Below are 25,113 nucleotides of genomic sequence, written 5' to 3' on the forward strand. Positions count from 1 at the left end.
AGCTTGTAGATATATGTGAAATACAAATCAAGTTTGGTACGAACTTCAGATTTTTTTAGCTGTCCCACGTGGCACTGTTTTGTCACAGAATTGAAACAATGATCGAACTACCCTGTGTTCATTGTACAAAATGACAAATTAATTCTTTTTTATTCAAAAAAAAATTTAAATACTTTGGTTGTTAAACACATATGAATTAGGTTACGCTTGGAATGACAAATTTATCAAATCATGGAGGTAGCTACCCGACGTCTCCATATCAAACCATTGCAACATCATGAATGAAAAACATCAAAAGTCAACTAAAACGTAGTTCAGCTGCCATTTTTTCAAACGATTTCCTTGGACATATTTTAAATGATTAGGATCCAAAAATGGTACTCGAATTCCATTTAAAGACTTTTTGTTCCATTCACTAGTCGTAACCCATGACGGGACACTTGCATCTAAAAAACAGTACACATTTTTGGGCTCTTTCTGCACTGATAATATGCAATCTAACGTAGTTATATCAGATATAATCAGACATTACATAACGCTTAGTCAACAACTTCAGATACCAATAGCTTGGCCGGTACTACTTTATGCCAAGGTATTGTACAGTGAAGCGGCACAAAGTCAATCTCGTGTAAACCTTAACAACAGTATTATCATTTCAGGACATCGGAATTTGTTCCTACTTTTATTAATTTGAACTAACATATGGCTTGTAGTATATTATAGGTCCTAATCTGTGAAATTAGGATACAATGTTCAAAGAAGTTCAGGGCGAACGATTATCTGTATGAGTGAAGTGTGTAAGGCTGAGATGTCTTCCCTGTACACCACTTAATCGCTATCTCTAATCACATATTGCAAACAGCTTACGAGATGGCAAATAACTTTAATTAGAAGCTCCATACCCCTTCAAACCCATAATTTCAAGGGGTGAATATGCATTGAATATGCACTGTTTTTTAGATGGAAACGTCCCCTAATGCACTGAAAGTACCTGTCATATGTCCGCCAAAACACATTCACACTGTCATACCAGTACGCTCAGAGCAGGGAAAAGTCATTGCCACGGCTATAAACCATGATCGTTATTTGCATTATTACACATGTCCAAAGACCATGGATCCCTGCTGACACCAAATGACTTCAAATGATTGATTTCAAGTTGGTCAAAAAGTAATGTACTCTCCCATTTCTCGAGAAACTGACGTTTCAGATAAATGAGAGCATCGAGGTCACAGGTTACACAGACTATTATGTATTCGAACTTCGACCTTACAAGATCACATGTCGTGAAGAGAGACACATGATTGGCTAATTTTGCCCACACCAGCATTTGAACTCCACTGCACCATAGCAAGTCATGCATTGCTTCAGCTGTCAAATTTACAACGTTTTTACCCGCCGTTTTGGGGAGAAATTGTAGATTATTTCTGTCATCGGACGATTAAGGGAACAAAGAAGAGATTTGGGAGTACAATTGTTTGAAGGACATTGCCTGCGTTCGACACCGAGAGTTCATGTAAGTTAAACACATTCAGTGGATCATGGATGTCCGTTATACACTCAAATGGCCTTGGACAATTCCGCGGGTTTTCAGTGAGGTGGTTTCAAGCTAGAGTTTGCTGCTCTGACACTTTCCATGCCACAGATGACTATTTCAAACAGGGTTTCAATAAACCAACCACTGTTCATTGAGAACATCATGATGACAAGAAGTGAGACTGTCCCTATCGATCATTGCATTGGTTCTTATGATAGAAACTCCACTGCATGCTGTGCATTGGACAATGATGGCAGAGTTATTTTCGTCACAGTTGTCGGTATCTTACGGTTGAAGCAATATTTTGGACTCGGCGGAACTAATCTATCATCCAAGTGATGTGGAATTTGGTTGTGTTTAGTTGTTTGCTTTTTGAAGTTGGACTGAGCACTAAGTGTCTGTTCAAATATCGCTGTTAAGTCAAGGTCATCACATACTCCATGGAAGTTTTTTTATTTTAGCTATGGACATTGTTTTTCCATGATTTTGTGTTTTGATTTGAACATGTAATAATACAACATTAAGTTAAAACTCATGTTTTCCATGTACATTCCATCGCAAAGGTATTTTGAAATGTTTAAAGTGAATTTTATTCGTCAACAAAAGTATATGTCACAAAAATTACAAAATTTTTTGAATAAGTTTTTCATAGTTAACTATCTATGAGACTTTAATATTTTTTCACCATTCAGTTTCTATTTGGTACACATTTAAAAAAATTGTGATCTGTATGATCTTCTTTAAAGAGACAGAATTTACCAGTTTTTCAATCTAAATTCATTGTCAGGGAATGTTTTGAATTATAGTGTACTGTACATATATGCCAAAAAGAATATATTTTACAGCTCATTTTATGTATAAAGTACAAAGATTGTATGTTTATTATAGTAGAGATACTGTTTTATTCTACAGTACAGTGATCGAAATAATCGGTGGCAATGGTGGCATTTGCCACCAAAAACTGTCAATCTGCCACTAAAATTTTTTTCTGGTGGTATTTTTCTGCCACTAAATTTTGGGTCATCATGTCATCGATCTGTAAGGCTTGAATGAAGGAACACTGAAGGAACACGCATTGTCTGATGCGTCGACGGCGGGAAAACTCATTAGCTAAAAAAAACCCAAACTAATTGCGACATTTGGCATGAATGAAACACAGCGTGAATCCACACTTGTGATTGGCTAATCTCCATATCGATGACAGCAGCTTTTGTACACTTGACATGTTGTTGCCCTCTGTGATAGCCGCATATGCAGTCATACTGCACAAGATAAAAGCATGTTGTGATATTTTGAAAATAAAGCCAAACTGCAGCCTGCATGAATTAAATAACAATAAATACTTGCAATTCATTAGCCAGTACAGGGCTCAAAAATTCCTATCGCCCGACGCCCGTGGCTAGTGAATTTTGCGTTCGGGCAAGTAAAATCAATATGCTTCCCGTCCGACGGGAAAGTGCACCAGCGGTTGAATTAACTAAGCTCTGGACATTTCAAGCTTGAAAACGTATTTCATTAGGTCTGTACACGCCTACAATCAGTGTAAGTCCTTCAACTCTAAGAATTTTTTCTGAAAACCCTTGAAAATCTGCCCGACATCGCAAAATAATCATTCTTGCTGTTGTAAAACACAAAAAGTCGTAAAAATAGATTTTTGCGACATGTTCTTTCCGACGACACGGATGAACTCACTGTTTTGTATGTGTGCCGTAAAGTGGTAAGTAGTATGCTCTTGACAGTGGTTGCCGTTCTCTTTGTGCAAGTGTATGAGTCGTTGATCGGCTTCACGCGATAGTGTAATTGCACCATGTGCTTGGTAATGGATGTAAACTTATTCGAAGCCATGGATCTCGGCAATGCTTACTGTTCAACGTAAATCAACATCCAGATGAAAAAGTACAAGTTTACATCGTAGTCAAAACGGGCTCAGTCGACCAAGGAGGCCACATACTGCAGCTACGTAGTGCGTGAGATGCAGACAGTTTCAAATTACGTGACCTTGGTTGTTAGGGATCGGCTCTCACTTACAGAAAACAAATCTGCACTGAAGAGTAACGAAAATGAAACTTGAATCTGCTCTCTTGACGAATACATTTATCAAAATAAAACTTTGAAAGAGGCTGTGCTCAGTGAGTAAACATATATGTAAACAGGTAAAAGGGTTGCAGATGTACACATGGTACATGTGCATATGCATTGGCAGATAAACACTAGCAGAGCAGTGTTTGTGATCTCAGCTTGGTACTAATAAAGAGCAGCAGCCAGCCATGCACATTGTAAATCACACAATCTTATGCAAAGATTTTAATTTGGATTAGGTTGTGGAAAAACTCCAAATTCAAATGGATGTTTTCTAGATGGCCAAATCTATTCTCACATTTCTTCTGCGACATTTCAGATTTGGTAATAGTCCTCCATTTTAACAAGAATGTAGTTCATGTTTGAATCTGTTTTTTCCCTCTTTGAATTCACTTCATATGGCCAAACTCTTGCTCTCTGTTACAAATTACTAGCACAGTTATTAGAAATTTAGGGCAAGTAATTTTTCCTCTCGGGCAAGTAAAAATGAAATTCACGTGTCCACGGTTAGTAAGTTTGAAAAACAAATTTCGAGGCCTGCAGTATGGGTTGATTTTTTGTGATGTTACTCACCATATTTTCAAGAATTTATAGATTAGATAGAGTATGTGGCAATGAGAAAATGTTTATTATACCAATCACATGATGTGTTAAACTGCCACCAGATTTTTCATAATTGCCACCTGATTTTATATCCAGTGGCAAACTTTTGCCACGAGAAATAAAAAAGTATTTCTATCCCTGCAGTAATATATTGTGTTTTTTAGTTAACAAAATTTATTGTGTGAGAACTTTTTTCTTTTTACAGTGTAGTACAGTTGAATGTGTCGTAGGGTGAGTGCGTGTTGGATGTAGTAATATCCTCTCAACTTTTTCATAGATGTTCAACCAAGCATCTGGATACATGACTCTAAGGTGAATTTTAGAATCTGCTGCTCACTAGGTAAACATATCTAAAGAGTGTACATTTATAAGCCAGTTCAGAAAGAATCATTTGTATACAATACAATGGGGATTAGCAGCACGATGATGTCATGTACCACATGTTATGTGAGTATTACTTTGAAAAAGACGCTGTCAGGAATTACAATCATCTAAATCCCCTGAAATGTTACCAGGGCAACAGTATGTCTGCTGTTGCTAAGGCAACAGATACCATGCCCCAGATATTGAACCCCCCCCCCCCACCATCGACAAGCTTGGTACACACTCAATACAAACAAAAACAAAATGACCTCTACATTCTCTGTACAAACTTGGTGCAATGTTCATCACACTTTCCACACATACTTGCTGCAAACTTAGCCTATGTTTGAATCAAAGTGTATATAACTGACTAGCAAGATTGGTGCTTGTTTGGATGTCAGAATTTGTATCAAGTTTGTAACAAACAAGGAATGCAAACTTGTGGCAAATTTTGATCTTTCATAAAGGTAGAGGTCTGGGTTTGGCTTGCTCCAATTGGCCCTGTCTGGGTAGCGGGCAGCGTACAGGCGGAAGGATTTGTCGTACGCGAGCAAGGCCTCCGGCTTGTAGGCGGCAGCTTTGAAGGCGAGGAAACGAAGGTAGGTGGCCATGGGGATCGCCAAATGTGGGTAGTAAATGTTCGACATGAGAAAAAGACGAGCAAGCACTGTAACCAGGGGTCAAAGTCGTCGATAGTTTTCCGCTTCACCTTGGTTGTGAATGTGGCTACACCAAGGTTGTCTGGGTCGAAAGCTACTTGTGTCTTGGTAGCCTGGGTTGAGTTGGGAGCTAGGCATCAGGGTGCAAGCCACCAAATTCGATGAACTTACCGAGGTTAGCCAAGGCGTTGAGTGTTGATAGGTCGACATATGGCAGTAGCAGGTCGGCTGGGGGTATTGCTGCAGAAGATTTGCCTGTTTGCCTGGCTTCTAGTGGTGGGGCCGTGGAGGTGCGTTGTGGCCAGCTGCCCGGGCGGGTTGAGCAAAGTGCGCAGCCATATTGCCCGGGTTTTTGTTGTGAGGTGCGTCGCCATCGGTAGGATGGTCCCAGATGTGCGCGCGCCACCACTGGTGGTCAAGTCGGGTGGCTTGAGGCAGCTGTAAGGGCAGGTTGATATCCATTAACGTGATTAGCGAGATGATTACTTTGGTGGGCTTGAGTAAGCACGGAGCTGGATGGAGCGGCGAGCGTCGTCGGCCTGCGACGATGACTGAAGCTGGTGATAGCCCTTACGAAAGATCAAAACTTGCCACAAGTTCGCATTCCTGATTTGTTACAAACTTGATACAAATTCTTTCGTCCAAACAAGCACCAATCTTGCTAGTAGGGAGGCCAGCAGGTCGCCCAGGACGCGCTGAATTGACACTCAATCACCAGTGACTTAGTCATGTTCAAAATTGAAAAACATCGATAACAGGAAAGAAATTGTGGAAAAAAATACATGAGGCTAAAAATTAAAAATGCAGCTATTCTCTCATATGTTTTTTATTTCTTTATATGAACTACTTACTTTTTGAATAAACTGCAAAATTGAGCTAGAAACGGTACCGGGAACGGCGATCTGAAACATGGCGGCACCTAATATTTACATCGCCGATTTTGAAACGCATGTTTGAAGGTGAGCCAATCAAAACATCCCTTACATCGAATACTCATTTGAAAGCCCAGATCTCGCTCTTTCTCGCGATATAAGGTTCTTCACCAACATAGGGCAGTGTATATGACCAAATCCGAGACAAAAAATTGAGAGCGATTTTTCCGAGACCTAACCCGACCAACTCTCAGTGAAACGTCCTCTAGTACGCAGTTTATCATTATTTCTTTTGAATTTTTGCTAGAAAAATGAGAAATTTTGAACAGGTCACGTATTTATTGACGGAGTTATTGAACACGCAGTGCCGCTTCGATCGAAGATTCTGGTACTCTCTCATACGGGCACTTTGTGGTATTTTCAATATGGCAGCCCCCTCGATTTCCAAACCGGAAGTAGTAATATGACTTCGTTTTTAGCCTTTGACAGAAAACAGTTGGTATTTTTCTTGTTTCAATGTAGCGATTATATTTTGCAATGTGAATCTGTGACATTTTGTGAAGATTTCTTTAGATTACCCCACTAATTTGGGTTTTAGAAGCGATAAATCTTGACTACATGTACAGTACTACACAGTTATCCCTAGGTACAGTATCGTTATTTTGCGGGTCGACGGGTCAAATTGCGGGTCAAAGTGCGGGTCGATTTGCGGGTCGATTTGCTGGTCGCCCGAAAACAATAGAAATGAGGTTTATCTTCGAGTACAATTGTGTCTTGAAATAAAATGAACCATAAAAAACACCTAGTTCCTTTCAGGACATATTTCCTTACGTGGGTACCACGAAAAATACAACATCTTTGCCGATAATTACACTTCCGGGTTTCACCTATTGATCGAGGATGCAGGTCTGAGTGCGCCATCAACGACCTCATGCATGACAGGAGTAAGCCGTTTGTTTTATTACTCGCAGTACAGTATATTACCCACAATTTCTCTTGATTTGCATTCTTGAATGTTTCCTGTGCCATGCCTGTTTTCTCTTCAACTCATTTGTAATATTTTAAACTGTAAATTGTCAGTTATTATTATTTGATAAAAGTGTACAGATGACATGCAACATTTCTGTTTGAATAACATCAGAACTCAAATTTCAGAGGTGCTGAAAATACTCTGTTTTTCAATGCAAAATAATCACAAACTGAGGTGGCCTACACCTGTTCTTCAAAGATAAGAATAATATCACTTTTCAGGAAAGACAGGTGCAACTGGTTTCCCTATTTTTATGGAGATATTAGATAAGGCATTTGAAAATATGTCAGAAATTATACAAACATTTAATGCAGTGGCAGCAACCAGCACTTTGCAACCTCCAGTACCCCAAGCATGCTGAAAACCCGTAAAAAAATAATGGCCGACAGTGACCCACAACTTGTAATAAACTGCTCAGAAAGGAGTGGCCCGCAGCGACCCGCAACCTAAAATTGGCCAGAAAGGAGTGGCCCGCACTGGCCGGCAGCAACCCGCACTGGCCCTCAGCGACCCGCAACCTAAAAACTGGCCAGAAAGGAGTGGCCTGCACTGGCCCGCAGCAACCCGCAGTGACCCGCAGCCCGCACGACCCGCACAATAGTTACACTCCCCTATGTAGAGTGTCTGTTTTTACCGTTGCGTTTTTACACTTGGTTATAGAACGTACATTGTACATCGTATGTAAGAATTGACCATTTGACGATCAACAGAATTTATTTTCAATGATAACATAATGGAAATGATGAACAAATGATTTATTAGTTTGAATGTAACAGGGTTCTCCCTAGGATTTTTTTATAGAGTAGCGGCTAATTTGCATAATATTTGCATAATTAGTTTGTCAAATATTTGCATAAAATTTGCATATAGTTTGTGTTCACCAAAAATTGACAAAACAGGGTACCTATGGAGTAGAGCCCCTCGACTGACTTTTTTTCAAAATTTAGTACATCCTTACTAAGTTGCATAAGCTCCTACCCAAAAGCGCAGTGGTCGTCGCGCTGCGCGTGCGTGATTTTTTTGTTGATAAACATACATTTTTGTAAACATAAGTCTTCTCAACTTCAATAGGAGTGAGATGGGAGCAGTCCCCCACTTTGTTAAGGCCTTTGTAAGACTAAACATCATGCGATAGTAAAATATTAAGATCGGAAATGAACTTCAGTGGTGTATTTCTATCTATAAACTCGCGTAGAGCTACGAACATTGGGGACACTACACTCAGCACATTATGTCGCTGAGTTTACTGCACGCAGTCACAGTGAACAAAAAGCTTTGATTGCGCGCGATCATGTTGGTTGTACACAATGCTATGTACAGTACAGTGAAAATACATAACTAAAATGATCAACATTGCCTATACGTATATGTAGACCAGCAACAAGCACAATGCCTAACACAAAAATTACACTCAAGACCATGATCGGCAAGCCAGAGCAGGACACGGGAGATGTTGTTGGGAGACGGTCACCGCGTTGACGTACATGGATACAGAGAATCCGGTCCCACAACGTACCGGCCCGCGACGACTTGGCCCACAACCAACTGTTGATCACCATGTCTTACTTCTCCTAGTATTACGTGGTAAGAAATAGTAAAATGACAGGAACAATAGACAAAACGAGAGGGTTTTGCGGCATTTGGCAGGAAAATTGCACGGCTACACCGTGCATAGACGTATCGAGAGATCCTGTGCCCCTGTCCTGTGCACGGTCATGGCAGTGATCCAACCGCTAGCTGGTGTAGGCCTACCGGTGATGGGCAAACTTCGTTGTTGTACCTCCTGATTGCCGGGTAGGTCTGAATCCTCTTTCAAGTGAGATAACCCCCACATAACAAGAAGACCTATGAAAGGTCCTTCGCTTGACTTGATACCTGTACTCAGAATTCTCGTTTGCACCCCAAAACGGGGTAAACTTTGTAGTTGAGTTGGATTCTCCACAGCCGAGTGTAGCGCGCCATATACCCGGTTTGACACGGACGTTCATACAGACCACGGAACGGAACAGATGCAGAGATGCTTCTTGCTGCAGCGGGCATTGCTCTGCGAGCTGTAGATTTCTGTAGTTTGAGTTGTTGTCTCCTGTCGGGCCTCTTGAAATGAAAGCTCTCGTCCTTGCTAGCGATGTTGAAAACTAGAGCCCGGTCGTTGATAGTCTGTTGGCGTATACATGCGTACATGCACAGTCCTGTGGTACATGCGTACGTCTATAGCCGAGCCCCATTCAACTGATTCAAGAAAATCATGAGCAAATGTGATCTCAATCCAGCGTGCAATTATTGTTCAATATTCAGCAGATATTTAACTTAGATTAATTGACCTTTTATCGCGTGTTACATTTGGTTAGTTGGTATGCTTATGACAGATCAGCCGCCATTTTAACAAGCGGCAATGTCGCAAACATTACAATCAACCCGTAACATGTGCGGCGTTCTTGGATTTGTTTACAACAGAGGGGGACCCCCTCAGGAGGATGCGCAGCGCGACGACCACTGCGCTTTAACTCCCATCTGCCACCTCCATGCTCCAATAAAGAAAGGGTAGCAGAGTAAAATATATCGTAACAGTTGGAAAAACTGCTCAGATCAAAGAAATATTAAAAGATGTAAAACAATGAGGCATAGAAGTTCCCGTGACAGCATCGCCAGGAAAATACTACATTTTTTCAGTACGTTTATCAGGGTTCTCTGATCCTGCGCACCCCCGGTACCAAAATAGAAGAGTCCCACTCTGATGTCACATCCGCCATTGTTTACAGTATTTTCACTCACGCACGCGATGTGGGTTTCATTCTCTTCATATGCATTTTCATTTGGTTAAAGCAATTAACACTCCATCTGTTAAAGGTTTTTACCACTGACTATTATACAAGCAGCCAACCCATGCCGGTGCGGTGACAGAGAGTTCACTATGCTAGGCTATGCTGTTGATCGGCAGCATACATGATCAGATGATGTCTTCATTCCACTTTCTTTTTATTTCAAGATGTGAGACAAACAGAAATTTCACCAAATCGCCACTTCTGTAGCTAGGGATTGTGTAATCAGTTTGATTTTGATTTGAAAATATTTCGTCAATTAGAGCGGAAATCGTCGCTGACTTTTGCTGTCAACTTTTTCTGTCCTTTAGCTTTACGATTTCTTTGGATGGGTCGGTGCCGGTACCGTCAAGGCCCACCACAAGGGACGTGTAACTTGTTCTGTTGTTATATAACACTATTCATACAAATTGAAAGAACTAGTGACATTGTAAAACAAAGAAGCTACGAATAATCTGTCTTCCTTTTGTGTGATCGTACGGACGTCGACCAGTAGGTGCCATTGTGAACATTTTGCAGCTCAACTTCATAGCATTGCGGGTAACAATGATAGCGTCGCGGTGAGATCAAAAGCGTCGCGGGCTTGAAAGATAGCGTCGCGGGCCGCGACGCTGTTTTGGGCTGGGGGAAACCCTGCAATGTATAAACTTCTCTCTGACAATCGGCTGTTTATGTGATTCCTGTGTCAATTTTACAGTGCTCGAACATATTTTTCGCATCTGAAAGTGAACTTACGGATGAAAAATTTCTGTATATCATGCCATATGTATATACCTTGTCATATACATTCCTTTTGTTCCAAATACCAAATACACATCTGAAAACCAAAGAGTCATTAATTTTATTCACAAAACTGTAAGTGACATCCAAGGACCCTCCATTAATAAGACTATCTGGTGCTACCTGATTTGAACACAATCATCACATGATTTGTTTGTACTCCAATGCAACTCTCTGGAGGCTATATTTGTTTGTAGACTTCAACTTTATTGGGTGCTTATTATCACTTGGTATTTGTAAAGGCAAGTGAATAGTAATATTATGGGTATGTAATTTTCAATTGTAATTACATGTTTACCGTAAATCAAAACTCCACATGGCCCCAGTGGTGATGTTTTGAAAGCCTTTATTTGGATAAAATACTTTTTGTAGGTAGTTTTAATGCAGTAGAGCTATTCAAAAGTGTCATCAGCTCAAAAAGACCTTCAATTTGATATATCACTTATGCCATTTGAGCTTAATATTTACAGTTTGTCATTTCTCGTGAAGTGTCGGTCATCCGTTGCAATGGATAAATCCAATATGGCCACCATCGTAATCGCGTGATTTTACGATACATTTGTGTGTGCCATTGAAATCTATCTCCATGCCAAATTTGGTAAAAAAAGGTGTTTTATTAACAAAGTTACAGCAAATTTACTGTAAATTTCAGCTAAAACTCCTTCATTTTTGTCCCATTGTTCCCATTGTTATTATATGTATTGTCTTTCTACAGAAAGAGTAAAAGTGAATGTTTTAAAAAGCTATAAAATTGTAACCGTTCATCTATTTCGAAAATTACAAAAATGTTTAGCTTCTCTCATTGACTACATTAATTAAAATGCAGATTGAACATTTCAAAATTTCAGTTGGCCTCCCTATTGCTAGTCAGTTATATACACTTTGATTCAAATATAGGCTAAGTTTGCAGCAAGTATGTGTGGAGAGTGTGATGAACATTGCACCAAGTTTGCATGTTTTTGTTTGGACAGAGAGCACTCCAAGCTTGCCCTTAGGAAAAAGTCCTATAGGACCCAAGTGGGATTGACTGTGGTCCAATAGGAGTAACACAGGAATGGTGTAGGACCAGGCTGGTCCTATAGGAATGATGATTGTAAGTCCTATTGGACAATCCCATTGTAAATGAAATTCCAATAGGAACTTTGTGGGACCATGCTTGTCCTATTGGAACAATCCCAGAATGTCCTACAGGACAATCCTTTTGTATATGACATTCAAATAGGATGGTTTGTAAAAATGTCGCATTTTGCTTTTTCCAGAATTAAATAAAAAATATATACAAGCAAGCAAAATACATAAATAAATAAACAAACACTTAAAGCAATGAAATAAATCAAAAAATGGGCCCTGCAATCAAGTTTACATGCTGGCTCATGCATTCATATAAGTGACACACAGTTACAATATCATTGAGTTTCCACAGACTGAGGACTATTACAACTACCAGCACTTCAAATCCTAAATGAGAATCAATCACCTCATTATCTTATCTGTGTCTGATCAAAACATATTTTGTACACCTTTCGAAAGTCCTATAAGACTGTCCTGTTGGAAAACCTAAGCCCAGAATGCATTTGGGATGCTGCAGTGCATTATGGGTTAGCATCATCAAATCAAGATGGCCGCTGCAGAACAGACAAAAGGCAGTTGTAGCTCTGAAAAATGACTGTGTGGCAGCATAACTGGGTGTTTGACACCTTTTATATCACTGTATGCAAAGTTAGGTAGGACAGATTATTATATGTCAGTGTTTTCCTTTTAAAGACTGAATAGTTGTAATGTAGTTAGTGATTGGATACATATGGTCAAAATGCCCTGATATTTAAAGGCAGGGGGAAGCCTATAAATAAGTACCCCCTATCTCCCTGGGCATTCATAATCCAATATGAGTGGCGTATGGTAACAGCGTCAACGAATGCTCCCGAAAATCTGGAGCTTTCAACAACCATGGTGTAAATTAAAGCACTGTTCCAACATATTACGTTTTGTGAATACTTGTTGCATCACCTTATTGGTGAAATTCTCTCATTTTTTCCATTTTAAGTCGATTTTTCATGCCAAAACTGCTTGATGTTGTGTTCAAAGCGTCCACAGAACAATAGATGAAAGCATTCAAACAGCTGCCAATCACGAGGGGAAGCGAAAAGGTGCAAACGATCAAACATCATAGATGTGTACATCGGATTTTTACGATGTCAACAATGAATAAACGATTCTTACCACTGAGCAAAATACTTGACCATTACGGTTACTGAACACGAGTCTCAGATGAGTTCAGACACAAACGGACTGCTTCATGGTTTCAAGCAGATTGCCTCTCCCTGTTTGTTTGTAGATCTGTGTAACTGTAGGCCTATGAATGGGTGGTGTGTATGTTGACCTGCAGTACGATATTTTATGATAGATCTCTTTTGGAAGTATATAGTGGCCTAGCCCTGCGTACGATGCCGTGTGTTCCTGGCATTATACGGCCTCCCACCACGGCTCTGCTGATTGCCATGGACAAAACCGGCAACATGCATGCGGATCCAATTTGGACGGAGCACGAACAACTACTTTTCTGACTGTTTTCGGCCGAAATCAACTCGAGTCCGATCCAAATCCAATTGCCTACCCAAATCACTCAACCGCTCACAGAGTACGAAAAGAATGCGCTCGTGACGTCTAAAACCGTTGTTTGCTGGCGATGCATGGTCAATGGCTGAGGCAGTTGACGCCCATTGGATACATGAATGCCACGATTATGCAGGTGCCCATGAGCTGCATTATTTCCTGTCGGGTTGGGGCGATGAAACTAAATCGCGATTGACTCATCTCTGTCGGATTTGACTAAAAAGAGACACTTGAAATAGATTATAGCATCAAATATTGACATTCAGACTGAAACATGATGAAAGGTCTGAAGATCGCCGTGATGTCGTTCTTCTCTACACGTTTTTTACCTTCTCGTGTCTATTTATAGACAGAGAAGGTATTAGAGTTGAAAACCAATATGCTGCTGTCAAGAACTTCCGTCTGTCAAGACTTCCGTCTGTCAAGATCCGTTGACGTCATGCCATCGTAATGGGTCATATCATAAACTGGTGGGGGTGTTCATGGCTCAGGTTGAGGTGTGGGAGAACGATTTGAGCTATGACAAAAATCAAAAGGGACTTAGCAGCATAACCACAGTGTTAAGCCTTTCTCCAAGGTTTCTTAGTTGACTACAATCTATTACAGACTACTGAGCTGACGTTAGGGGTACTCACTTTGTGTTTGCTCACTCTGTGAGCGCTAGTGTTTGGTACTGAGTTGCGTGGATATCCCCTCATGCCTCACGTGATCTGGGCCTGTTGCATAATCTGCAGAGATGATCATATGCCTCCGAGTCTGAAAACTGTCATTGTGTAAGCCTGTCGGCATTTTCCTTGCATTTTTTCTCATTTAATTTTGCAAAATATCGGCGAGTACCTCAATATTTCAAGATAACCCTTTCTTCCCAATCGTTTCCTGGAGTTTCAGAGTCATATGAACGAAAATGAGTGAAAGTTTTAGACAGGAAAATCGGACGTCGGCCATGTTCAATGTTTACAGTACAATCAGAAGTTTACGTGGAGGAATTAACCAACAAACACAGGAGTGTTCATGATGCCCGCCCTCTAGAGGCAGACCCTCCTATATGAAGTACCACATTTGATGCTTGTGGAAAGCTTGACCACACAATGGAGCATTTAAACTTTTAGAAAATGACAAACTGAATAAAAAGGTGTTCAGAAAATGTCAAATACTGAGGAAAAATGCGCAAATATTCAAAATAAACAAGTTAACTGATTGGTCAGCTATAAAAAACAATGGAAGTGTTTATGATCAAAAGTTTTTGAGATGCGCACATTTTAACAAATACAGAAATTATAACATTATAAATATAAGACCAAACTATTTTTTCAGGGATGGGACAGGTTGGAAATGAGGGGTGAGAGACAAAGGACACCTATTGCTGCATGTGGATGCAGCCACACCATTTCATTTACAGCATACTTATTCACTGTGTTGTGTTCAAGTTCCATATTGTACTGACTGTCATACAAGGATAACATAAGCAAATCAAATCAAATTAGAAAAGGATCAATGCTGTTGTGTGGATTTTGCTGAACATGGCTGATATTTCGCCCTATATATTTGGTATCCAGCAAAGGCATATTTTGATGTAAAGTCAAAATTAACACTACATTGCTGACAATATATTTTACCGTTTCTGCATGAATTTTTCTTTTTTAAATTATAGTATATTAGTACTTCAAACAGATTAACAGTTATCGTGATGTCAACCCATAATTTTACATCACAAAGACTGTAATTCTGCCAATTTTTTTTTGTTTTTCAGTCATTTTATAAATTTTGCACTGCACAAGATGATTGAACAAATTGCAATGTTTGAATTTGTAAACTCAAAGAATAAAAATCCTTTGGTCACAAATTAAATTATTTTTGAAAAGAAATTTACTCTTAAACACTTTTAGCATATATTCTTTACACGGTCATGTATTTCAAGGAAAATAAGCCTATTAAAAACTGTAATTTCTTCACTTTCAATTTTTTTCAATACTATGACAATTATCAGCCATGAGGTTATACAAACACAAGACCAGATAAGCGTTTTTCATCATTTCCACAGGACTCTTTGGAAAATCCATTAAAAACAGTTAAAAGTGACTGGAAATGATCACTTGGTATACATTTAATTTACAGATGCCAGGTAGTGTATTTCACATGCACTCAGGTCAGTAAGGAAGTGCGTCATTACTATTTTGGACTGTTAATTCTTATTTCTGAATTGTTTAACTTTTTTCCACATTGAACTATCTTTAGGCAGTTTATACTGTAGCTTAGAATTTTTGATTGATGTATTTAATCATCTTTTGGGTTCTTTGGGTCCATATCCCACCTCATGCCCCTACATCATCAACTATTTACCAACAACTCCATGCCAACAACCAATACCTGACCTGGCCACACATTAGAGAAGGTACAGCGTCATTGACGGTATTTTCTGAGCTTGTTTTTTACTAAATTGCTCTAATATTATCTGACGTTTTTTTGATCAATTTTTCTTTCCCAACCAGGGCACAACATTACCTTTTTTACTTTCATAGTAACCTAGGATTCATTTAATTCGCAGATTACATGTAATAGACTCTTATGTTCTTCCTCGATTGTCTGTGACTGATTTTGCTATCCCAATATCGATATTGCGTTCGCACTCAGGTGTCTTGAAACTTACGTCATTCACTGAAATAGTTTTCGGACAAACTCAAGAAATTCGACAACTACTAACGAATAGTCGGCAAAATTTACAGAGACTAGCAATAATAATTATGGTCATTTTACCATCTTTAGCTAAGCAGATTCGCTTGGCGGAAGCAGTATCTAACGATCTGAGTTCCCAGTTTTACCCTACCGTGTGAGTGTAGTATTCGAACAAGTGAGATCATAATCTTACGATGTTCCGAGTGGCCTGGAGATTTTTTATAATATACAATAAATTGACCCTATCAAATTACCCTGTTTTACATCGCTTGGACATTGATATTTTTTTCTATACTGTTTGACTTTTGATTTTTTGATTTTCCATTGGCGGCATACGGTTACAACCGTCATGTGATGACCGGAGTGTGATTGTAAAGTTGTCGGGAACAGTTGATGTTCAGAAGAAAAATCATTTTGTATTAGAGGCTGCAGTTCGGGATCGTTCATGATAAACAACCAATTATACATTTCCTACATCTTTGGAACTGGGATTACAATAATCTTTCATGTGATGAAAATTTTTTGAACGTGTTTGCAATGTGTTCCCACGATAAGTGTGAACTGATTCTTTGTCAGTAAAAATCGTCAGAAATGGTCCAGTAACCATGGTAAAATAGACACAGATGAAAAAATCATTGTGAGGAAGATAGTAAGAAATTCACATTGCAATATTTAGGAGGGTTGATGTTGTTTTGATTTACTGGATCTATCAGCTGCGTTTGACACCATCGACCATGATATCCTGATCGAAAGACTGCGCCATAGGTTTGGTTTTGAGGGGCCAGTACTTGACTGGGTTAGATCGTTCATGGATGGGAGGACGCAGCAGATCTCGATTGGTGGCTCGATGGTGTCAAACGCACACGTGCTTAAGTATGGTGTCCCACAGGGGGCGGTACTGGGGCCCTCTTTGTTCTCCTTGTACGTGTCTCCACTCGAAGACATTATTGTTCGGCATGGACTTCAGACAGTAATTTTTGCTGATGACTCGCAGCTGTATATCACGTGCGATTCCCCAACGAGCTCTGTCACCGCTTCTATTGAGGCGTGTGTGGACGAGATCCGTCATTGGATGCGAGCAAATTTGCTCGCACTCAATGACTCGAAGACCGAAATAATCTGGTTCTCGTCCAAGAACAGGAAAAGCGAATTGCGGGGGCTGGCACCTGATATACGGATTGGTGAAAGTTTTGTAAGACCATCTGATAAAGTCCGTGACCTTGGTGTCATCCTAGATTCCGGTGCTACTTTATCACCACAAGTGGCTAGTGTGTGTTGTGCTGCATCACACGCCCTATGGAGAATAGGAAAAATCCGTAAGTTTTTGGACCAGCATTCTGCAGAAAAATTGGTTCACGCTTTCGTGACGTCCCGAATTGATTACTGTAACAGCTTACTTTTCGGTCTGCCTGATTATGAAATAAATAAATTACAGCTCATACAGAATTCTGCTGCTCGGCTGGTAGCCAGGATTAGGGTGAGGGATAGGTGTCACATGACTCCTGTCCTGCAGGCTCTTCACTGGCTACCAGTGGAGCAGCGAATTCAATTCAAAATTCTTTGTCTAACATTCAAAATTATTCATTGTAATTCAGCGCCGCGCTACCTCACTGAACTAATAACTGTCAGGATGCCGATACGAGAAAACATGAGGAGCAATTCCAGTGTATCACTAATTCAGCCAAAAATTAAGACGAATAAGAGTTATGGTGACAGAGCTTTCTCAGTGTGTGCTCCTAAGCTGTGGAATAAGCTACCAGAGGCCATTCGATCAACCAACACTTTTAATAATTTTAAATCGCAGGTCAAAACTTACCTTTTTAAAACAGCTTTTTAGACTTTTTATTGACAAAATGTTTTTTAAATTTTAAATTGTTTTACCTTTGTGTATTTTATAGACTAGTGAACCAATGCATTGTATTTATTTTTATTGTGTTGTGTAACTATTTTTTTTCAGATTTTAACTGTACAGCGTATAGAGATAGTGTATTCTATGTTATACGCTTTAGAAGAATAAATTATTATTATTATTATTATTATTATTATATTTGCTGTCGTATAACATTTGCTGTCAGCATAACCCATTTTTACACATTGTGTATAAGAAGAGCAAGCAGGTGTTCGGCGGTCAATTGCTTCTATCTTGATGATCTTGATCGCAGCTATTTGGCGAGACGACAGTGGGTACTTACAATCTCGGAAAATTATGACATTATGTCTTTGTATTGACAATTTTCGATCGGAGGCAGTTCAAATCAACAGCTGTGTATATTAGGAATCGTGTTTACCACTGGACACCGAACTACCTGCTATCAACAGTATGTTATGTACCATCGGCGGTAACACATTAGTCGTAATCTTGTCTAATTCTGCCCCGCCTTTTGCACCATCCTGAAAAGCTATAATTTTTTTACCCTGACATATAATACAGCGACCTTGCACACTAATGATCATTCCAATGTTTCTGTTGGGGTTTGTTGGCTTTTTAATTTGCTCCGTGGCCCCGGTAAGATTTTTTCCAATACGATACACAGTTTGAATTTTTTTCATCGTAAATTTAGTATATTGCCAGTTTGTTGGGTAAAGTTGTCTGGAATGAAAGTTTGAGTTGACGCTGACAGAGTAGACGTCGAGCCTGGTACAGTTGACTGAGATCCGGTCGGTTTGGGGTCGTTTAGTCCGGAAACCTGCAGAGTTCTGTATGATCATTGTTCGAATTTAGGTGAATTTTTTGGTCAAAGTAATTCAGTAACAATATATGCCAGATTCCTTGTGTTGTTTTTGTAACCGTCATACGCGTATACGGATGGTTTCGATTAAAAACAGTAAAAATATCCAGTGGTCGTAAATGCGTCCATAGTTTATTCAGTGACTGTTTACGCAGAAATCGTCGATTCGACTAGGATTTGCCACCACCTAACAACTGTAAACACCGCGTCAACAGTCAATACGACAATTTCGTGCTGAATCGAGTAAGATAATAATTGGCTTGCAGTGGGAAAGGTCAGTCTATCATCCGTCAAAGTTGTTGAGCCAAAAATCTCCACTGTGCACCAACTACATGAGTGGCTGTTATAGTTGTACATGTAGTTCCACGGGCTTTCCTCTGTCCCTTGTTAGGAGCTATGTTCAAAGTGCGTCAAGCTACGAATATCGGTGAAGTACTGGGTACATTGATTTTGTTCAAAGCCACTGCCTTTTTGTTCCCCGTGTTGTTTTTTTGTGTCACTAATGTTGGCTGGCTCTATATACGTACAAACATAGCAGTCGGCATTAAGATTTCCTGGATAAATAGGTACACTCACTAAGTTTATTCCCCCTCTGACGCAAAGATACACACTGTTTTACATGTGCCACTCCTAGGCCCTGGGATCGATTTCCATACCTTTAAGTGAGACAAAGGAGCAATGGAACAGTGGGGTTGGACCCCTGTTACATAATAAACAGGAAGTTGATATCTCAATGATTTCTGCTCATGTATTGTCATCATGAAAGCTGAATTCTTTCTATGCTGATAGAGCCCATTTGGTTATTGAATTATTAAAAATTATGACACTGAAATTTAATGTTTTGTGTCATAACTTTTGGATGCATTACATAGCAGAATCAAATGAACTTATCACCTAAAACAAGAGCCATATAAAGCTGCAACTCAAAAATTTCATGAAGGAAGACCTTAATTTCTATGAGTAATATGCTTCAATTTCCCGTCATTCTTTCTGATTATAGAAATAAAGTTTCTTTGTTCAAAGTATATCCATTGTAAGTTCTTATTCTCCTCCCTAACAAAAGTTGAAACACCAGCTATATAGCTTGTCTTCTTAGCGTCTGTATGTGTAAAATGCAAATTGTTATTGTTTACATTTTAATTCTAGTCCAGACTAGAATTCATTTCTCAACAATAACAATGTCTACACATGTACAGGTGATTTCAATGGAACATTCTTATGTTCCGCTTGGATTACCATAGGACTGTCTAATAAGACGTATAGTGTTATTATTAGACCTACTATAGGACAGTCGAATAGGACATGTCTAATGTTCCTATTGGACAGACATCAGTTTCAACCGATTAAGGACATTGACCAATGTCATAGATATGCAAGTCAATTTGTTTGTGATACAATCCAATATGGCCGCCAGGCGGCCATTTTTTTACGATTTTTTCATGTACAGAGCTATAACTCAGGCTTATCTCCACCAATTTTATTCAAACTTGGTACAAGGACATTGACCTATGTCATACATATGCACGTCAATTTGTTTGTGATACGATTCAATATGGCCGCCAGGCGGCCATTTTATTACGATTTTTTTCATGTACATGTCGAGCTATAACTCAGGCATATCTCCACCAATTTATTCAAACTCTGTACAAGGACATTGACCTATGTCATACATATGCACGTTGATTTGTTTGTGATACGATTCAATATGGCCGCCAGGCGGCCATTTTATTACGATTTTTTCATGTACAGCGCCATAACTCAGACATGTTTCAACCGATTTTATTCACAAAGTTGGTACAAGGACATTGACCAATGTCATAGATATGCACGTCAATTTTTTTGTGATATGATCCAAAATGGCTGCTGTGCGGCCATTTTGTTACGATTTGTTTGTGTACAGAGCCATAATTCAGGCATATCTCAACTGATTTTATTCAAAGTTGGTACAAGGACATTGACTTATGTCATGCATATGCACATGGATTCGTTTTGTGATACAATCCAATATGGCCGCCGTGTGGCCATTTTTTTTACGATTTCCATGTCCTGAACCATAACTCAGACATGTATCAAGCAAATTTATTCAAAGTTGGTACAAGGACATTGACTTATAGTATACATATGTACGTTGATTTGTTTCTTGATATGGTCCAATATGGTCACATGGTGGCAATTTTGTTATGGTTTTTTTATGTCGAGAGCCATAACTCTGGTAAGTCTCAACTGATTCTATTAAAAGTTTGTACCGGCCTGGACATTGACTTATGTCATTCATATACGTGTTGATTTTTTTAAAAGTAAGATCAAATATTGCTGCGTGGCGGCGATTTTGTTACGATTTTCTCTTGTACTGAGCCATAACTCAGACATATTTCCACCATTATCATTCAAAGTTGGTACAAGGACATTGACCTATTTCATACATGCTCATCAGTTCGTTTCACGTCATGTAACAGTATCATGTCAATTATTGAAGTTTCATAAGTAGGCTGATATGTCAAGAAATACTGCATCAAATTTCATGAAACTTTGTACAGATGTTAAGCTCACATTGCTTTAACAGTGAAAAATACATTTATCAGTGTCATTTTAATTAATTTGTAATTGCATATGTAATGACCTTTCCTAATTAGAGTGATATATCCTCAAGTACAACGTCAAATTTGGTGAAACTTGATACAGATGTTGATCTCATAGTGTTGTAAATACTGCATCAAACTTTATGAAATATGGTACCGGTGATAATCTATTTGTGTTAGGATAGTATGAAAAAATGTTTTGCAGGATCCTGTCAACTAATTCCCAGTTGACTCATTTAATGACCTTTAGGATAGTGGCCTACATTGGTGTTATGTTTTCATCACCATGGAACTCATTCTTGGCCATTGAGCGCCATGCACCCTTATGAAAATTTTCTGTAGAAATTCTATCGAATTTGATGACAAAATTCAATTTAAGTGATACAGAATTTCTACAGAAATTCTACTGAACCTTTATGGAAATTAACGGAGTTTAATGGAGTTTTGGCCCCCTTTTTCTGTAGAAATTCAACAGAATTTCTGTATCATTTCTGTAGAATTTACAGAATTTCTATGTAAATTCAATACACGTTCTACAGAGTATCTGTAGCACTATATTGAATTTCTACCACATTCTACAGAATTTTTATGTAGAATTTCTGTAGAACTATATTTAATTTTTGCACTCTTTTACAGAAGTTTGTTTGTCTTATACGAGTTCAATCTCTTAGAAGGTATGACAACAATATGTGTCAAACTTTTACTAAGTAAGGAATACCACCTTATGATATTGCCATAGATACCAATGCAATGAATTACTGCAAAACTCACAAAAAATCAGTCAGCAAGTAAATTATAAACATGTAGTTTATTTCTAAAAGAATTATGATTAACAATCGATCAAAACTTGATGAAACATACAGGGACTACAAAATATAAAGCAACCTACACATATGAATGCAAGGCCTACCTCTCCAGTCTAGCAGTTTTGACCTCAGCCAAGTGCATAATTAAAGTGTTGTGTATCTTAACTCACGTAATTTTCAGTTGATGCTGCAATGTGGATCCTTACAGTTGTGACATATTAGTGAGCTCCCTTCTTCAAAACACTGTTAGAATCTTGCTAATGGACCTTGGATCTAATGTTCCATGCAATTTGGAGTTGAACTTTAGTACTTTTCATAAGAGCCATGTGCACTGTGGACTGCCTCAAGTTCAAATGGATAATGCGTGGCTACACTATTATGTAATCAACCCATTGTAAAGGCAGGAAACTATTTGCATAACAAAGCAAAGGCACAGGTCAGCTCACTTGACTTAGGATCAAACAAGAGAGTCTGGTTGGTCTGTGTACAGTCATGAAATGTACAAAAGCAATGGTAAAAGGAATGGTACAATTGAAACTATATACATTTTCCTGGGATGTGTGTGTAAATGAAAATAGCTTTTCAGAATTAAAGGGTACACGAGAATGTGCTTAGAACTCTCCATAGGTAAATGTCACTACCTTTTCCATATTGAAACCAGCTATATATATGTCACCGAGTTCTTATCAAAGCTCATGCCAACATGCATAAACATGAACTTAAGTCTGAAACAGTGTAAACTGTGGGAAAAAAAAAAAAAAATTTCCACAAAAGCTATGGAACCGAAAAATTCCATAAAAAATATGTTTAATTTCTGCAGATTTTCTACAGAAAATTATCAGCAAACTTCAATAGAATTTAAAGTTTCTATACACATTAAAATTCTATAACATTTAAATTTTTCTACAGAATTGTATTGAAAATTTTCAATGAATTTCAACAGAAGCATATTTCCATCAGATTTCCATAAAATATACAGAATTTCTATAGAATATCAGAGTTCAATAGAATATCTACAGACTATTTTGTAAGGGATCTGTATCAAAGTATTTTTATCACAAACCTAATTAATGAAGAGGACTCTATCCTCTCTGAGGACCTGTAATCAAAGTACCCATTAACAAGTTGGAACTGTGTCATACGATGACTTGTCTTCTCACGTACAGGTGTTGACTGCGGTCGACCAGAAGAAATTGCTAATGGTTACTTTACAAATGATAACTTCACATACCTAAATACAATAATTTATTCCTGCAACGCCTTCCACAAGCTGCTAGGAAAACTGAGCGTACCTGCCAGGCTAATGCCACCTGGTCCGGAACAACACCACATTGTGAACCAGGTGAGTGACACTGTACTCAGAATATGGCTCGTATAATATGCGTGTTAGGAACATTTTTTAGTCCCCACGGACACTGTCCGAGGGGACTTATAGGTTTGGTCATGTCCGTCCGTCCGTGCGTCTGTCCGTTCACGCAGATATCTCAGAGATGCCTGGAGCAAACTTGGTACAAGGACTACTTCATATGTCATACAGATGCACGTCAATTTGTTTTCTGATACGATCCAAAATGGCCGCCAGGTGGCCATTTTATTACAATTTTTTCATGTACAGAGCCATAACTGAAGCATATCTCAATCGATTTTATTCAAACTTGGTACAAGCACATTCACCAATATCATACATATGCACGTCAATTTCTTTGCGATAAGATTCAATATGGCCGCCAGGCGGCTATTTATTACGATTTTTTCATGTACAGCGCCATAACTCAGACATGTTTCAACCAATTTTATTCAAAGTTGGTACAAGGACATTGACCAACGTCATAGATAATTTGTTTTGTGATATTATCCAATATGGCCGCCAGGCTGCCAATTTTTTACGATTTTTTCATGTACAGAGACATAACTCAGGCATATCTCAATCGATTGTATTCAAACTTGGTACAAGGACATTGACATATGTCATACATATGCACATCAATTTGTTTTGTGATACGATCCAATATGGCTGCTGTGCGGCCATTTTGTTACGATTTTTTCGTGTACAGAGCCATAATTCAGGCATATCTCAACTGATTTATTCAAAGTTGGTACAAGGACATTGAGCTATGCCATACACATGCACAATAATTTGTTTTGTAATAAGATCCAATATGGCCGCCTTGTGTCCTTTTGTTTACAATTTTCCATGTCCTGAACCATAACTCAGACATGACATCAAGCAAATTTATTCAAAGTTGGTACAAGGACATTGCCCTATAGTATACATATGTACATCCATTTGTTCCTTGATATGGTCCGATATGATGGCCACATGGTGGCAATTTTGTTATGTTTTTTTTCATGTCGATAGCAATAACTCTGGGAAGTCTCTACTGATTGTATTCAAAGTTTGTACATGGACATTGACTTATGTCATACATATACGTGTTGATTTGTTAAACAGTAAGATCAAATATCGCTGCGTGGCGGCGATTTTGTTACAATTTTCTTATGTACTCAGCCATAACTCAGAAGAAGACATATTTCCACCAGTATCATTCAAAGTTGGTACAAGGACATTGACCTATTTCATACATGCTCATCAATTTGTTTCACGTCATGTAGCAGTATCATGTCAATTATTGAAGTTTCGTAATTAGGCTGATATGTCAAGAAATACTGCATCAAATTTCATGAACCTTTGTACAGATGTTAAGCTGCTTTAACAGTGAAAAATACATTTTTCAGTGTCATTTTAATTAATTTGTAATTGCATATGTAAAGAACTTTCCTAATTAGAGTGATATATCCTCAAGTACACCGTCAAATTTGATGAAACTTGATACAGATGTTGATCTCATAGTGTTGTAAATACTGCATCAAACTTTATGAAATATGGTACCAGTGATAATCTATTAGTGTTAGGATAGTATGAAAAAATGTTTTGCAACATCCTGTCGACTAATTCCCAGTTTACTCATTT

At 38.7% G+C, this 25,113-nt stretch overlaps 1 long non-coding RNA gene across 1 annotated transcript in view; it reads left to right on the forward strand.

Moving 5' to 3' along the window:
• The window catches only part of LOC139136191 (uncharacterized), a 44,573-nt gene that overhangs the window by 17,318 nt on the left and 2,142 nt on the right, over positions 1–25,113 (forward strand). Inside the window, exon 2 of the long non-coding RNA XR_011553144.1 lies at positions 23,309–23,484. This is a non-coding gene — a long non-coding RNA (uncharacterized lncRNA). The remainder of the gene's footprint in view (positions 1–23,308; positions 23,485–25,113) is intronic.

Source organism: Ptychodera flava, chromosome 7 (genome assembly GCF_041260155.1).
Source record: "Ptychodera flava strain L36383 chromosome 7, AS_Pfla_20210202, whole genome shotgun sequence".
Classification (NCBI taxonomy): Eukaryota; Metazoa; Hemichordata; class Enteropneusta; family Ptychoderidae; genus Ptychodera; species Ptychodera flava.